Genomic DNA, 16,487 nt, shown 5'->3' with positions numbered 1-16,487 from the left:
CTTATTAAAAAGCCCCTTGCAATGTAGGAATGTCACCTTTTCCCATATTAAAAGTAATGCAGTGGCAATGCAAGGGGTTGTGAATGAGCCCCTATGTTTTCATACTCTGTAGTAAGTGCCTCCTACTTACAGGATCAGACTGGGACAAAAAATAGCCCTGGTCTCCAAAATAAAAGTGGCTCTCATTAGCAAACCAGATTGCTAGGAAAATGGACCACCCATGTTTGCGAATCGGGACTGTTTTTCACTTGTAAAGATACACTGCATAGCTCGTTTACAAGGTGTGGCAGACTCCATGGATTTGTGCTTGCTGCAGGCAATGTTTGCTATAAAATTAGGGAAATCAACAGTAAAAGCCATCTCACCTGACCATAAAACAGGCCCACAAACAACCAAGAAACTGGCACACACTGGGACCTGTCAGACCAGCCCATCGGGCACTGCCCAATTCCTCTATAGGCCAGTCCGAACCTGCCTACTTAGATATATACATGCATTGTTCAGTGCTGCTATGCTGGTCGGATTTGCCTATAAGGGCTATCAGGCAGTGACTGATGGGCTGGTCTCAGATGTCAGCGTATGGGCCTGTGTTATGGCCAGGTAAGCCGTTTTTTTATTTTTTATTTCACTGATATTACCACAAGCATGGCCAGCAGCAAACACAAAACTATTTAGTCTCTCATGCCTTGCAAAAGTACCCATACTGCATGCCTTTACAAGTTAAAAACTGGCCTGATTTGCAAATGTGGTCCACTTTTTCAGTTACCTTTTTCGTTAATGGGTCACTTTTAATTTGGTGCCCTGGCTTATGTTTTGTTTCAGCCCGAATCAAGATTAGTTTGGGATTTATGTACAAATCTCCCTCCCCATCAAAACCCCAAGTTATTTTGTGTTATATGGCACCCTTTTGTCTTTTGATTATCAAAAATCTTGTTGTCGTTTTAGGAATGTTTCTCAATTATTGTCATTAAGACTGTTCCTATTGTAAATTGTATAGTTTAAACCTTCAGCCAAAATGTGTTACACTCCTTCAGGGCTACTAAGGAGTTGATAGTTCACAAGACACATAATTGTAATCATAATCTTCCAAAACGTCTCAACAATTCATTGCACTGTTTACAATTAATTTCTCAGTAGAGTGCAAAAGCTCATCTTATTCTATTCCTTCATTAGCCAAATGTGTTCTTGTGGCCAAAATGTCAGTTGTTAAATGGCTCTCTGCTGAGATGTTCATCGTAAAGAGAACTATCAAAATTTGAAGCCACCCCTTACTAACTATACAAGCCTTTCTATTTTTCTGAAGCCACCCTTTACTAACTATGCAAGCCTTTCTGTTTTTCTGAAGCCACCCCTTACAAACTCTGCAGGCCTTTCTATTTTTCTGAAGCCACACTTACTAACTATGCAATCTTTCTATTTTTCTGAAGTCACCCCTTATTAACTATGCAAGACTTTAAATTTTTCTCTCGCCATTGACCGCTCCTCTTTTACCATTCTTCAATACTTCACCTCCCTATGTGCAGATACTACTTTTTTTATACTATGAACTAATCTGTCCGTGTTTTTTCCCTAAACGTAGGCTAAAACAGACATGCACAATATCCCTAGCTTGGAATCCATGCATTGCAGCGACAATTGCTTAATTTGTAGATAAATTAAAGTTAAATGTACATTTAATATAGAACATATATTTGGGTAATGTGCTGTGTTTTTCTAAGGATGTGCGAAATTCTCAAAACTTTATTTCACGTAATAGGTAGAACTTTCCTGAAATTGAAGCAAAATTGTGTATGTTACAGAAATATTTTGTCTGATATTCCAAACCCGGCATGCAGTTTTCACATCAGATAAAGTCATGAGACGGGTTCAGGAACATAATGTCTAATAAGTGACAGGACATTGTCTATCTGAGGTTGACTCATGTGTGCTACAATCCCATGAAATTTGCAGTATACGAAAGGAAAAAAAATTACAAATTTCATGTAAACAAAATCCTCCACTTAATGGAAATTTTGCATGAGCCTAATTATAACCAAGTTCTTAAAATTGATCAAAAGAGAGCCTGAAATTTGCTTCCAGCAGCATACTTTAATTTCTGACCTTTTAGTAATTCAGAAGTATTTCCAGAACTACTCCTGGAGTTCTGCAACTGTTCCTGATTTCTGTATGCAGGAGTTCAACAGATATAGATTTAGGCACACAGAAATGTGGTGCAAATGTTCATTCATCCTTTCTCTTGATCGAAGGATTCCATCCCTTACACCGCTCCCCAAACAATGGTTGTCAGACCCCTTTTAGGGGGGCATGGGGAAGCAGCGGGGCAAGCAGCGGCTACTGGGGCTGGGATGTTGGGACTGGAGTTGTTTGCCTTTGATGCATTGGGGTCAGTCCAATTATGGCTCTGCAGACTGTGTAGTGTAGAGCGCTTAGCGGTGTGACTCACGGCTTGTCCTGTGCTTGTGTACTCACAGGTCCGGGTCACACAGTGGCATGTTTATGTCCCTTAATGTTGTCATTTAAAATTGCATTGTAATGATATGACCTGTGCTGGCAGTGAGGGGTAGGAAAAGTTTCCAGCTGATTTGCAATTTCCCCCGGGATCAGAGCTGACCGGTCACCTCCCATTGTGGGTGTAGTTGTATATGGAATGAAGCCTTGTTATCTACCTTTCCAGCTCCTGCAACTTTTATTACATTTTGCGGTGATCTACCTTCACCCCGATGCCCCTCAGCATTTGGATTTTATTCTTTTTACGACATTTGAATTTTCCTATGGCAAGTGCTGGAAGCTCTCTGTGTGTGCATCATTCCGGTTCCTCGGATTTAGGCATGCCTGCGCTTTCCCTTTGCGCACCATCAGCCCCTTTGGCATATTTTGGAGAAGCTTTTGGGTTGCTTCGCAATGGCCCTAGCACAGGTACTCAGCAAGCTATGGGGTGACATCACACACAGCAGCTATCTTGGATCGGTTTTGAGGATCCCAATTTGCCGCTTTCGCTGCAGAGAGTCCTGGCACTTTGTCCCTTTTTGGCTCATCTAGGCAAACCTACTAAAAGGTGGGCACATTCGTTTCATATTTTTGAGCATTACCTTGTGGCTATCAACGCCTACAATTACTGTCCTGAATGCAAATTTGCCCTACTGTAAGGTAGTGTTGGTCTGGCAGTGCAGTAAATGTTTGACAATTTCCCACCTGTAGCGAGGTACCATGGCCAATCTGAGGATGATACGTGGAATGTATCTTTAGAGGCAGTTGAATGGTTGGGTAACAATTTGCTGAGGAACCCAGTGTCATTTTGGAAAGGCATAACTTGGTTAAACGCATGCATTTGTGACTAGTTCATTTTCAGTTGCGCATCCTGGAAAATTCAAGAACAGTTACTCAGTTGCCGCAACCCCACCTTTAATGAAGTTTTAGACCTGGCCAAAAGCATAGAAAGGTTGTTGATCTCCTGAAAAGTCTTAAATCCTGCGTCTACAGTGAATTTGGTTTCAAGCGCAGCAATTCCTGAAGAAGATGATGCTTTGTGTGCAGTAGTCAGTAGAGGAAAGTCTTTTGCACAGAAATAGAAATACCAAGAAATCTTCGACTTAGTTTTACCAATGTGGATCTAAGAACCATATTAGCAAAGTTTCTAGCTGTCCCGTTGCGGGAAAACGTTGCATGTCTTGCAAACTATGAGGCCATTTCCAAGTGATGTGCAGGAGTAGTAAAGCACCTGTGTGCCTCAGTAATGTTGATATTGATGTTGACTCCTGCACAGATTCCATTAACAATGTGGTTTTAACCCTTGAATGTAATACTGTTTGCACTTCCGTGACAGATACAACTTGTGAAGGCTTAATTGATAACTTTTTTTTACAGGTCATGATGAACTCTGGCTCGACGATTACTATTCTTCGTGACACTACATTTTATGACAAATGGGATGAGAGAAAGTTATTTTTATACTTGATATTGATCATTTAGTGAGAAGTCCATTGACATGTTATGTTTCTTTACAGCGAAAATACAGTGTCTTGGTAGAGAAACCTTTACTAACCTTTACTAAAGTGTATGTTGCCATCAAAGGTAAGAACATTATTGGGTGGCAGGACCCACTCAAGATGGGTTTATTCCTCGTTCAGATACTCCTGTAGTCGCAGGTAACATGCCTGACAAATTAATATGGAGTCAATTCTGGATAAGTACAAAGAGTTGTTCAGCAAACAGGTTGGGAATGCCAAGGGTTTTGTGCAACCTATCAAGGTCAAACTCAGCAGTAAACCATTTGTTCGCATAGTGGGACAGGTTTCTTTGTCTGTCAGAGAAGAGCTTAAACAAATGCTAAAGGATCGATGTGCTCAAGGAATTATAGTACCTGTCTCTGGGTGGCTCCAGTCGTAGTTGCATGAAAAAAGACAGGCAAGATCAGGCTCTGTGCAGATTTGTGAATCTTAAACACAAACATTTTAGTAGACTGTCATCCCCTGCCTATGATACAAGAGATGCTGGCTAACTTGGGCAGTTTCAGATGGTTTTCTGTCATTAATTTGAGATTGGCCTACCACCAGATTGCCTTGAATGAGGTTTTGCAGGTTCTGATGGCTTATGTCACACCTTTTGGTCCCTATAAATATTTAAGACTATCTTCTGGGCTGGCTTTAGCCACCACTGTTTTTTTTAAAGCTTATGGTTGTCTTATTTGCTGACAGAAAAGGAGTTCAGGCTTACCAGGATGACATACTGTTTTTTTCAGATTCCTTGGAAGAACACAATATCAGTATTGACAAAGTGTTGTCCGTTTTAATGCATAAGGGCATGACAGTCAGCAGGGACAAATGTAAGTTTGCCACTAAAGAGTTGGAATATTTGGGGCCCATCATATCTGAATCTGTCATCAAACCCACATTTTCCTTGGTGAAGGCCATTAAGGAGGCAAGTGCACCCATAGATTGTGATGCGCTTCGCTCTTTTTTAGGTCTCACTGAGTACTACGCACAATTTGTTTCAGGTTATGCTATAGCAGTGGAACTCCTAAGGTTTTTGTTAAGGAAAGGTCCGAAATTAATTTGGTCTATGAAAATTCAAATTGCTTTAGGAAAGGTAAAGGAATTAAGTGTGGAAGCATCAGCGCTATCTGCTTTCAGAGAACAATGCACTTCAATAATCACTGTGGATTCCAGTCTTCAGTGGTTGGGTGCTGTTTTAAGCCAGAAAGTTACTGGTAAAAACAAACCATTGTGTTTGCCTCCAGATCACTCAGGAAATTTGAAAACAAGTACAGTACCATTGAACATGAGACACTGGCATGCATCTGGGCAGTTAAAAAATATAAGATATATGTCTGGGCAAGTGGTTTGAACTTCATACGGATCATAAACTTTTGTTTTTATCTTCATGGGGGGCATTCAGAACAACATGTCAGCCAGATTACCAAGACTAGTGTCTAAATTACACAAGTACACTTTCACTATTAGTCATGTGTCTGGAACTTTGGAGCTGATTGTCTTTCCTGGATGCCTTTGCCAGGGTTTGATGATGAAAATGACAATGATGACATTGAATTTGTTGCTTCCATTGACGCTACCTATGCTTTGCAAGATAGTGATTTCACATTTACCATTGATGAGTAGTTGAAAGCGTGTAAGGAGGATGATGTGCTGAAACAAGTGGGTACATACGTTGTTAAAGCGTGGCTGTTATTAGATGTCTACAGGGTGATTTACAAACATATACACAGATAGCGAGCAAGCTTTTGCTTGTCAATGGATTTGTATTAAGAGGTGATTTGCCTGTTCCTCCCACCAAAATGCACCCTTCCATAATTTCTAAAGCACATCTAGGGCATTTAGGTAACACTAAGACATGCTTGCACTTCAAAGAAAATTACTTGTGGCCTGCCTTAGTTGGCCAAGTGAGGCTCACTGTGGACAAGTGCCCTGAGTGCGTACTATCTGTTAAGCATTGAAAATTAAATAAAGCACCTTTACGTCCTGTTCCATTTCCTAACTCACCTTGGGACAAAGTAGGTTTTGATTTTTCAGGGCCATATATGTCCTTGCCAGGGGATATGATATATGCCATTTTATTGGTTGATTATTTTTCAAAGTGGCCATATTGTTCTTTTGTAAGTTTTTCCTCTACCAATTCAGCAATTATTTTCTTGGAACAGGTATTTGTTATAGAGGGATCACTCAGATCTCTTGTTACAGACAATGGATCACATTTTGTGTTGATTGTTTGGGCAAACATGATGTCAAACAGTTACGCATTGCCCTTTACTCAACATCATCCAATGGTTTGGTGGAGAGAGAGAACAAGGTGATAAAGGAAGTCGTGCAAATGGCCATTGCAGCCAGCTGAATGTGAAACAGTTTTTAAGCAGAAAATCTGAAAGTATAACATAACACCACATTGCACCACAGTAGTCACTCCATTCATGTAGTTGAGAGGGAGAAACAGGCCAAAATTACACAGGTTGGGAGCCACACCCTCACCCAGGACGTTTATCCCAAGGCTGAGGATTACATTCTGATGAAAAAATACATCATGGTGAGGAAAGGGGAGTCAATTGTTTCTTCGCCAACTAAAGTGTCCAGAGTTAGCAAGGGTTTCGTTTTTTTGGAAGACAAAGGCTGGTGGAACATTGGGAACCTTGTGAGGCTGTCTCATCAGCAAGCCAAAATCATTAATCACAAAAAAAGGTTCTGGCTCAGATTTAGATTTGATGCAATGGGTAAAACCCGCAAGAGGTTGTGAGGTGTCTACTCCATGTCAAGATTAGATCACCAGAGTAAGTGGGAGTACACATATCCATACTGGTGGGATGCCCATAGTAGCATGCACTAGGTCTTGTGAGGTTAAGAAACCTGGCATATTCAAGGATTAAGTGATGTATTAATATTGTTTCTTCCTTTTTGCTTTCTGTAATTCCCCTTTCTTTGACATTTTTTGAATTTTTAGGGGGGCATTTGAGAACTAGTGTAGAGCGCTTAGTGGTGTGACACGCGGAGTGACACACACTTGTGTACTAGCAGATCCGAGTCACATAGCGGCATCATTACGTTCATTAAGGTTTTCATTTAAAATTACATTGTAACAATATGGCCCTTACTGGCAGGAAGTGGTGGGCGAAGATTCCAGCTGACTTGTCAGTTACCTCTGGGATCAGAGATGACCGGTCGCGGCCCGTCACGGGTGAAGTTATGCATGAAATAAAGCCTTGTTATCTACCTTTCTGGCTCCTGTAACTTTCATCACAGACTGGGCTAAGTACAAGTTTTTCAGCACCTGGCTCTCAATGGTAGTGATGGAAAACAATCACAGGCTTCTCAAGGATGCAGTGTGGGGATGCTTTAAGCTCAGAACTCAACAATCACCCAGAAGTAAAATAATGGATTGGCCAACCCAGTGCTTGTCTTTGCTAAAAGAAATTACTTCAATACACAGAGAAAGTTCTGTACTAGACACTACAGTTCATAGAGGTGGATGCTTCACTGATGTGGGTGGAAGGTAGCTGTACGTGGGGATGATAATCCCTACTTTCCTCCTCCCCTCACTCTCTCTCCCCTCTCCTGGGATTGAGTTCGGGCAGATATCAGGCACAGGTGCAGTGCCTCCCCAGCCCCCTATTGAGTTTGTGCATTCAGTTACTCTTTTTAGTTCCAATTTCCCTTTTTTCCATTGCTGTGTTTGATCTGTTCTTCAGCAGTGGCATTGACCAGTAGGATGCATCTGGCTTTCTCTTCTTCTTTTCAAGAGAAGACATTCTGGCTATCAGTGCTCTGAAACTCAGGTCAGGTCAGGTCCACTCCACAGACAACACCAGCAGAGGCCGCCACCCAGAGTCTATGCAGGAGTGCTGACTCCTGTATTGTCGCACATCTGTGAGTGGTCTCAATCCCGCTCCTGGACTTCAGATGATTTGGGATGTCAAGAGTCACAAGGCCGTCTTGGGTCACTCTTCTTCAAGCAGCATGACCCGCCACAGCTCATGTTACTGGGTAGCAGCACAGTCTGCTCCTGTGCAGTTTAATGTGACAGTGACCTCCTGCGCTCAAGCACAGCTTTCCAATATCACAATGTCACCGTCTGCTCAAGCTCATTTTCACGATGTCACAGCAACATAGTCAACTAGGGAACAACTTCTCGGGGTGGTCATTCTTTGGCAGAGACCGTTTGCTGCACACAGATCTATGTCCTTCCTCGGTGGACAGACCCTGAAGCTTCAGTTCAGCTACTTCTGGCTGCTTCTGGCTCAGCCTCGAAAATCAAACTTCCAGCAGGGTAGGCACTCTCCTTCCCTCTCTTATGAGATGCTCCAGGGCTGAGAAACAGCTTCTTCCTTCAAGGTCAGACTTGGGTGATGTCACCTCACCACTGTTAAGCTGGCTGTTGGCAGACAGCAGCTCTGGTAACTCAGCAGTCCTCTGAGTATTCTGAGGAGCAACTTGAACAACTAGTGGGTCAGTGGCTTCCAATTTAGACAATCACAGCAGAAAGAGGATGTGGATTCTATGTCTGTACTTCTATAACAGGTTTGGATTGGTTCTTCTTTCATCTGGCCTCTGCAGGCTGTTCTACAGGCACAACCTTTGCACAAAAATGATGCTCTTACTAGCAGGGTAGTCTCCAGCCTGGGGTAATCACAACAGAGGCACAAAGAGATGTGAGCTTTCTGCACCTCACTATCAACAGCCGCATTGAACAGTGATCAGGAAAGGGACAGAAGGCTGGCCTTAACTACGGAACGCTTTGTACTTAGGACAACAGGGACTCATCCTTCACCCCACCATCTACCAAATGGCAGTGATCTGGAAGACTACTCAGCAGCCCATCTTAACAGAAGGACCTAATAGAATTTCTTAAAGGTAGCCGTATCTCTGTTTTCCACACTTCCGTGTCTAGGCCTCTTCCCTCCAGCTTCAGGAATGTCAGCAATACATTTCCACTGTGTGCTCACCTCGATCGTTTGCACAAGAACAGTCAGGTGCTTTCAAAAGGGAATCCAGAGGACTTCAATACTTTGATTCCCTCATACACACAAAGCATGTACCCCACACACAGGCCACATACACACACTTGCATAACATACACTTAGATTTTTAGCACTAGAACCCAGGTTAGCGCATAGCACTGGGACTTAACATGATTGAGCCAGGAGGCTTCAACTCCAGTGAAACAGATAAAAAGGTCTGGTCTCAACTACGGAGTCACAAAACACACTATGCTACAACCACCACTCTCTATGCTAAACCCATGAGAGGGACTATTGTCTACTGCTATTTAAATGGGGGCATCATTGTTGTGTCCCTCCAGGCCATAGAACAGGTCCAGGACTTCACTTATGTCAATGGACAGGCCGAGGCCTTCATGCACACACGAGATTGGTGTGAGACTGGTGGCAAAATCAGAAAATAGAATTCCAGAAAATCTCAGTCGGGAACTCAGATCAGAGGGACACAACTGTATACCATGCAGGCGACATTCCTGTCCCAACAGTATATTCCTATTTATACCCACCAAGAAAATGAAGGTATTTTAGACCCTCACAGTACTAAATCTATTGCCTTTTCTGGGGCGGGAAAACACATACAAAATTTTGAATACCCATAAACAATCTAGCTTGTGCATGTTCATAAAGTTTTACTGGTGTAGATTTACCCACATAGAAATTCCAACACACTAGCAGAATTGTTGTGGAAATATTTCGTGTCAAAATGCTACCATTCCTGAGTCTGTGGTTTAGGGTTGCTAATTTGCACTCACAGGTGTTTTTTGTGTACTTAATTTGTACTTCAAAGCGGAAAAACTATTTCTAATCGGGCTTTATCGGGTTTTGATGCCTTTAAGTGGTTTTCGTGATTTATGCAAACGAGGACAAAACTGAAAACGTTTGTATATAGCACCATAAAACTGCAGGAAAAGTTTGAATGATTTTTAAATCACATATTATGTATAAAGTTTAAGGATCATATATATAAGCCAATAGGTTTTAAAGTTTTGTATTATTTTAAGTGAACAAACCAGCTAAAGTGTGTACATTCGGTAAATGTGAAGTTGTACATTAAATAAATTGTTTATTTTCTTTTAAAACCAGTTATTTTTTCTTTCCACTAAGCCCCGAATGTGACATGTGTCTTTACAAATTAGGATCATGTCAGTTACAATTGAATGTGTAACTGCAGCAGACAGATAGTCATTTGTTCTTTCAACATTTTGCCCGCAGTGTGCCATATTTCGCTGGTCCATTTTCAAGAGAAATTGAAATCATATTGCAAAACAAATATTCGTCCTGGTATTGTTCCCTTCTACAAAGCATTTTTAAGTCTCCTTTTATGCACCACATCCACTTTCATGCGCCATTTTCCAATATGAAAAATGCGCTTCTTTTCACAAAAAGTAGCCCACTGTGAGAAAAGTGTGTACATCCTGAATTGCAAAGCTGTGAGAGGGGCAAGTGGCATTAAGGGCCTTGTGCTTCCAGGGTCTCAACCGTCAACCTTTAAAAAATAATGAAGACTCAAAGCCTACCAAATTGTTCAAGGAACTGTGTGCAGGCGCGCGAACAATATGCACACACTGTCCCACTCGTTCCAGTGACGTCCTGAAGCGGGCCGTGAACAATTAGGCGGGATTGAAACCTTTATATCATTGAAAGGTTTGTTACCTGGAACATTCAAAAATGAAAACTCCAATTCGGAATACAATGGTTCTCTTGATCAGGGGGACATGAAATCCCTGCAAGTCTGTGCTGGTAACTCTTTTTGTGGAAGTGACGCGGGGGATTCTGGTTCAGTCTGCACAGATGATCTAATGAGTCTGAATTGTATGTCCCCGGGTGTCTTAAGAAAATTACCGCTTGAAGGACCAAAGGGCTATCTGGTGGCATTTGCTTGTCTGCTCCCGCCGGATGCTCCTCTGAACTCCTCTGAAATGCTTCCAAGGCGTGAGTGTTCTCAGAGCTGTTTGATGGCTGGCAGCACAATAAGCAGTGTGCTTCCTACACCCTCTACGGATAGTCCAATGTCATGGATGTGAAAGGGATATCTGTGTCCCCTATAGGCAAGCAGCGTGGCTGGATAATGTGCGCTAGCAGCCCTGCGAAAGGCACAGGCACTAATGGGGACAGCGGGCACCACCGTCTGGGACTTTTGTCATCCTAATGGCTTCTGACTGCTAAATTGGTCAATAATATTACCTTTGGGCAGCCTATTTTCAACCGCAGAAAGAACAGGCGACCAGAAATCTTCATGTTTATTATATATGGGTGGCTGCCATGAACGTGGTGTGTGTTTAGCAGTGCAAAACAAGAGTTGTTGTCCTTTAATAGATAGCAGAAAGCCCTGCGTCCTGGTGGTTTGCAAAGGTCTTAACATTGGAAGCTTCTCAATGCTATCTTTACTAGGCTTCCACAGGGGTACCAGAGACATTGACAAGTTATTCATTTTGCAGAACTTGAATTCGGCGCTAAAATGCTTAGGGGTTTTGCAAGACTGTGTGAAACTTTTTAGAATGGCGAGTCCTGAAACTCCTCTACCTCAGCAATGTAGATGTAACAAACTAGCTTTAGCAAGGGCAGGTGTCATTATGAATCTTCAATGATTACTGCCATTTTGAGTGTTTTTTTCATGAGCCTCTGCTTACCTGCATCTTGGTAATTTCATCATTGCCTCTGTCCTAAACGCCAATTACCTGCGCTGTTGATTAATGAGCGATGAAGTCAGAACTGCAGTTTTTCTAATTGTTGCGGCGAGCTAATCTGGTACTGCACAAGTGACAGGGCTGAAATTGTGCTGCCCATGTTAACTCATGTGCAACAAGCAAAACATGGGCACTTCTTTCATTGGTAGTATTTATAAGAAAGAGTGGCACAATGGTTATGCTAAATTTGCTTTTTGTTGGCAGCTAGATACCCACTGGAGGGTGGGGGAGACTTACTACTTCATAGCACAGCCCAGCAACCAAAGTAGCTGCACTGCCATGTGCTAGGAGGAGAGACCAGGGCAGCACCATATCTAGCTAAATATTGAGCTGTTGCTCTCTTACCAAGCACTGGTGCCTTTTCAGGCTGCCAAGCGCCGCGTACACACCTTTGCACCTTAGTGTAAAGGTGTGTTTGTGATATCTAGCATAGTAAAAAATACTATCCTTAGACATACTTTTGAAAGGGCTGGTCCCATAAGTTCTAGACCTGTTCTAGAGTCACAATTCAATGGTTCTTTTTTGCGGCATGAAATTGTAAATGGGGGGGAAGTCATTAGGAGACCAATGAATTAGTCAACAATCCTCTTTGACACATAGTAACCAAATCAAATCAAATCAAATTAGTCTTTATTCGATATTTTCAATCATAAAAGACACAAATATAATACATGCAATATCATAAAATACCATAAAATATCTTAGGAAATAGTCATTGCAATCTAGAGTTCCTTAAAATATCATTAAAAAAGGAATTTTTTGTTAAAATTGTACGCTTCTATATAAAAGAATTTAATAACATTTGATGGTAATAAAAAATAGTGGCTAGGATTGATATCCTTAGTGTTAAAAGAAAAATGTAATTCGCTATATATAAAAAACAGATTATTCATGGGAGTACAATACACAGAGGATACACCTCACTAAATATATATGCAGGTTAATTAATGCAGAGTAGTAACTGCTGTAGCCTCCACACTGGTTCTTCTAAGGGCCCATGTCCAGCTCAGAAACTTCGCCATAGCTATAGCTACGTCTTCGCATGTATCTGTTTTCAAAATATGCAATGCTGTTTGGCAAGATCTTGTGCCAAGGTTTAAACAGATCGGCTTGAGTCATTTATGTCGAGGACCCTTATATGCTGGGTACACAAACAATACATGAGCTATAGACTCTTCCATAGTTAGGCACATAGGGCATTTAGGGCCTCATGTAGGAAGCCAAATACCGGTCGGTAACGGCCGATTTTCGGTAATTATACCGTTACCGACCGGTATTTTGGCCATTGGTATGTAGGGGGACAAACTTTGCTTTCGGAATTTACCGAATCGGTAAAATTACCGATTCGGTAATAATACCGAATCGGTAATGTTACCGAATCGGTAACTTTTCCGAATCGGTAATTTTACCGATTCGGTAAATTCCGAAAGCAAAATCGAGATGTAGGGGGAGTGTGTGTGTGTGTTTAAGAGTCGGTATTTACCACCAACTTATAGTTGGTGGTAAATAATGAATGTATGTGTAAATGCATTTTTACGCGCGTAGCAGTGTGCAATGTGGCATACATACATGCCCTTAGGGCATGTATGTGTGCCACATGTGCACACATGGCCGAATCAGGGGTGCAACAGGGTGTCAATGTGACACCCTGCCACCCTTGTATGTGTTCCCCCCATTACCGAATCGGTATTTACCGATTCGGTAATGAGGCATACCTTCCCATCAATGGGAAGGTATGCCTCATTACCGAATCGGTAAATACCGATTCGGTAATTACCGACTAGTAACGATTCGGTAAAAAATACCGACTCTTTACCTACATACCAGTTACCACTTCTAAAATACCGATTCGGTATCGTTCGGTATTTTAGAAGTGGTAACTGGTATGCTACCTACATGAGGCCCTAAGTGTCTAAAACATTATGCCACTTTGACGTAAAGGATTTTATGGGGAGGGCACCCACTCTGAATTGGTGATATAATTTTCTATCGCAAGGTCTCGCGATGAAATCCCAGTATGCTTCAGGCCTGAATACATCCTTGTGTTCTAAAAAGATACCTGTCAAGGAGGTGCTACTCACCAATGACATGGACTTATAACTGACCATGTCCCTATAAAGTGCTTTGTAATCATTTTTACTTGGAAAAAAATTCCCTACTGGGCCCTCCCACAAATTGCTGAGCCCCATATCAAGTAAAGTGCCCTTGATCTTTTGTAGCCAATTAATTTTTGAAGATGTGTCTGCTTCTCTAATATGCTTTACTGCATTAGCATATGGTGCTAGCTCCAGTGTTGCCCATAATCGTCTCCAATAAGCCAGGGGTCTAAAACCCACTGCCTCCTCAAATGAAGTACATCCAAAATCTAATAGTAAAGGTTTAAGAGGAGTCGATTGAAGAAGACCAGTTAGTGATCTCAGGAACTTATTTTGGGCAAGGACTAGGGGAGCTAGATTTTCGAAACCCCAAAGTTCTGCACCATAAATTATCGATGCCCTAATTTTCCCTTTATAAATTGTTAGAGCTGGCCCTACCGGTTTAGTATGGGAAAGTCGGTGTTCTTTTAGTAGGGCACCTGCTAGTTGGTTATGCCTGAGGACTAACAAATCTATCTGGGATTTCCAGTTCATCCTCTTACCCATTGTTACACCCAAATATGTGAAGGTGTCAGTTTGCTCCAGGGACGCATTGTTTATCATTACTCTGCCTTTTACTATTTTGTGTTTATGCAACACCATGAACTTGGTCTTGTCGACGTTAACTACTAGCTCATAGCCGTTGCAAAAAACAGTAAATCTGTCGAGGGCACGTTGCAGACCGGATTGAGTTTTAGACAGAATTAAAGTATCATCTGCAAACATTAACAATGGAACCCTCGAGCCGGCAAGAGTAGGGGCATCAGTTGGGTAGGCAGTATAATATAAACAGAGAGAAAAGTGTAGGGGCCAAAACTTACCCTTGCCGTACCCCCTTATTTACTGGGAAGCGATCCGTTAATTCGCCCTATTGTCCCCACCGTGCCTGGGCATAGTTAGACTCATGCAGTTTAATGATAAAAAGTAGGAGCTCGGAGGGCATCCCTGCTTCCTTTAATGTGTCCCATAACTTGTATCTGGGCACTAGGTCGAATGCTGATTTTAGGTCTATAAATGCAGCATAAAGAGTCCCCCCGGCTAAAATCACAGTGCTCCAATAAATCATCATGAATCTAAAGACTTGATCGATAGTACTGACATGGGGGCGAAAACCCGCTTGATAGGTGGATAGAATTTCCAGATCATCTATCTATGTGTTTACTCTACTCAACACGAGTCTGGCCACAATCTTTTGTAATGTGTCAATTAGGCTTATTGGCCTGTAATTACTTGGACTGGCGTGATCCCCTTTTTTATGTATTGGGATTATTTCTGCCCCACGCCAGGATTCTGGTATGGTGGCACCTCTAGCCAGGGCATTGGATATGATATGGATGTATTTAAGCCAATTCTTCCTATCGTGTTTAAATATGTCGGCCGGAATACAATCTGGGCCAGGGGGCCTGCCTGCAGGGACACCGTCCAAAACTCTTTCAATCTCCCCTATGCCAAAGGTTAAGACAATATCAGAGGTTAGTTCAGGATAGTGTATGGGGGAGCCTATTGTGGAACCAAATTGGGCCTGATAGTGCAAAACCCATTGTTCTGGTGGCACATTATTGACTGGTACAGGCCCTATGTCTCCGCTACCCCATTTGACTGTTTGCCAAAATTGCCGCCAGTTTATACCATTACTTGCATGTAGCAGATCCTTCCATCTATTTTCATCAAAATTCTTCCTTGCCCTGTGTTGTACTTTTCTATAATCTAACCTTGCATTTTTGACCTCCTGTGGTACTCCCAACCTAATTGCTTGAGAGAGGTGCCTAAAAGCAGTCCTGCATGCCCCGTCATACCATTTAGCTGATTTTTGAATGACATGCCTAGTAGAGCTTTTGTTTTTAGCAAAAAAAGCTTTCAGCTTAACAAAGAGGTCCTCATGTACCTTCGTAACGGCAGGAAGAGCGTCATCATGAGTATCTAGAGTGGAGAGAGTTGTTAATGTACTTTTAAGAGATAGCTTTATGAGATCTAAAGTGCTATCATCTTCTGATACCACTACCCATTTTAGCCGACAACAATCTTGGGACATAATTACATCTGCTGTCACTATTTCGGTACTTGCCCTTGGCGGACCCTGACCCTTTAACTCTAGAGTTAGCAATAACGGGTCGTGGTCACTCTCCATTCTATGTAGGATCTTCATATCCAGAAGTCTTGACCATAATTCTAAATTAATAAGAAAGTAGTCAATTCTGCTACTTCTTATCCCATTATTAAAAGTGTGGCTGCCTTCGCTGTCTGATATCGACCTCCCATTAACAGCCCTTAGACCCCTCTCCAAGCATAAGCGTTTTAGTTGAAGAGCCGCCTCAGTCCATTTGTTAATTGGGGGCAGCGTTAAAAGCGGAATCCCCCAATTAGAATCCTCATCACTGCTAAGCCTGCAATCTTCATGGCCGAGTGGCTCAAAAGTGCAGGTGAAGTCACGTGTGATTATCAAATGTTTTACCCCTTTCATGGCTTCAATAAAGGTATCCAATTGGAAGACAGTTGATGATGCTTTCCCACCCGCTATCCCTCTTGCATACACATTGATCAATATAAGATCTGGCTCAAATTCCGATCGGACTTTAATGGCCAGAATGTTAGGGCTGCCGATTATTAACTTTTCGACCTGATAGCCTGTCTGTTGTCTAACCCAAATAATCAGCCCCCCACAGGGTC

Source organism: Triturus cristatus, chromosome 6, assembly GCF_964204655.1.
Source record: "Triturus cristatus chromosome 6, aTriCri1.1, whole genome shotgun sequence".
In the NCBI taxonomy this organism is placed as follows: Eukaryota; Metazoa; Chordata; class Amphibia; order Caudata; family Salamandridae; genus Triturus; species Triturus cristatus.
This window is presented reverse-complemented; position numbering follows the sequence as displayed.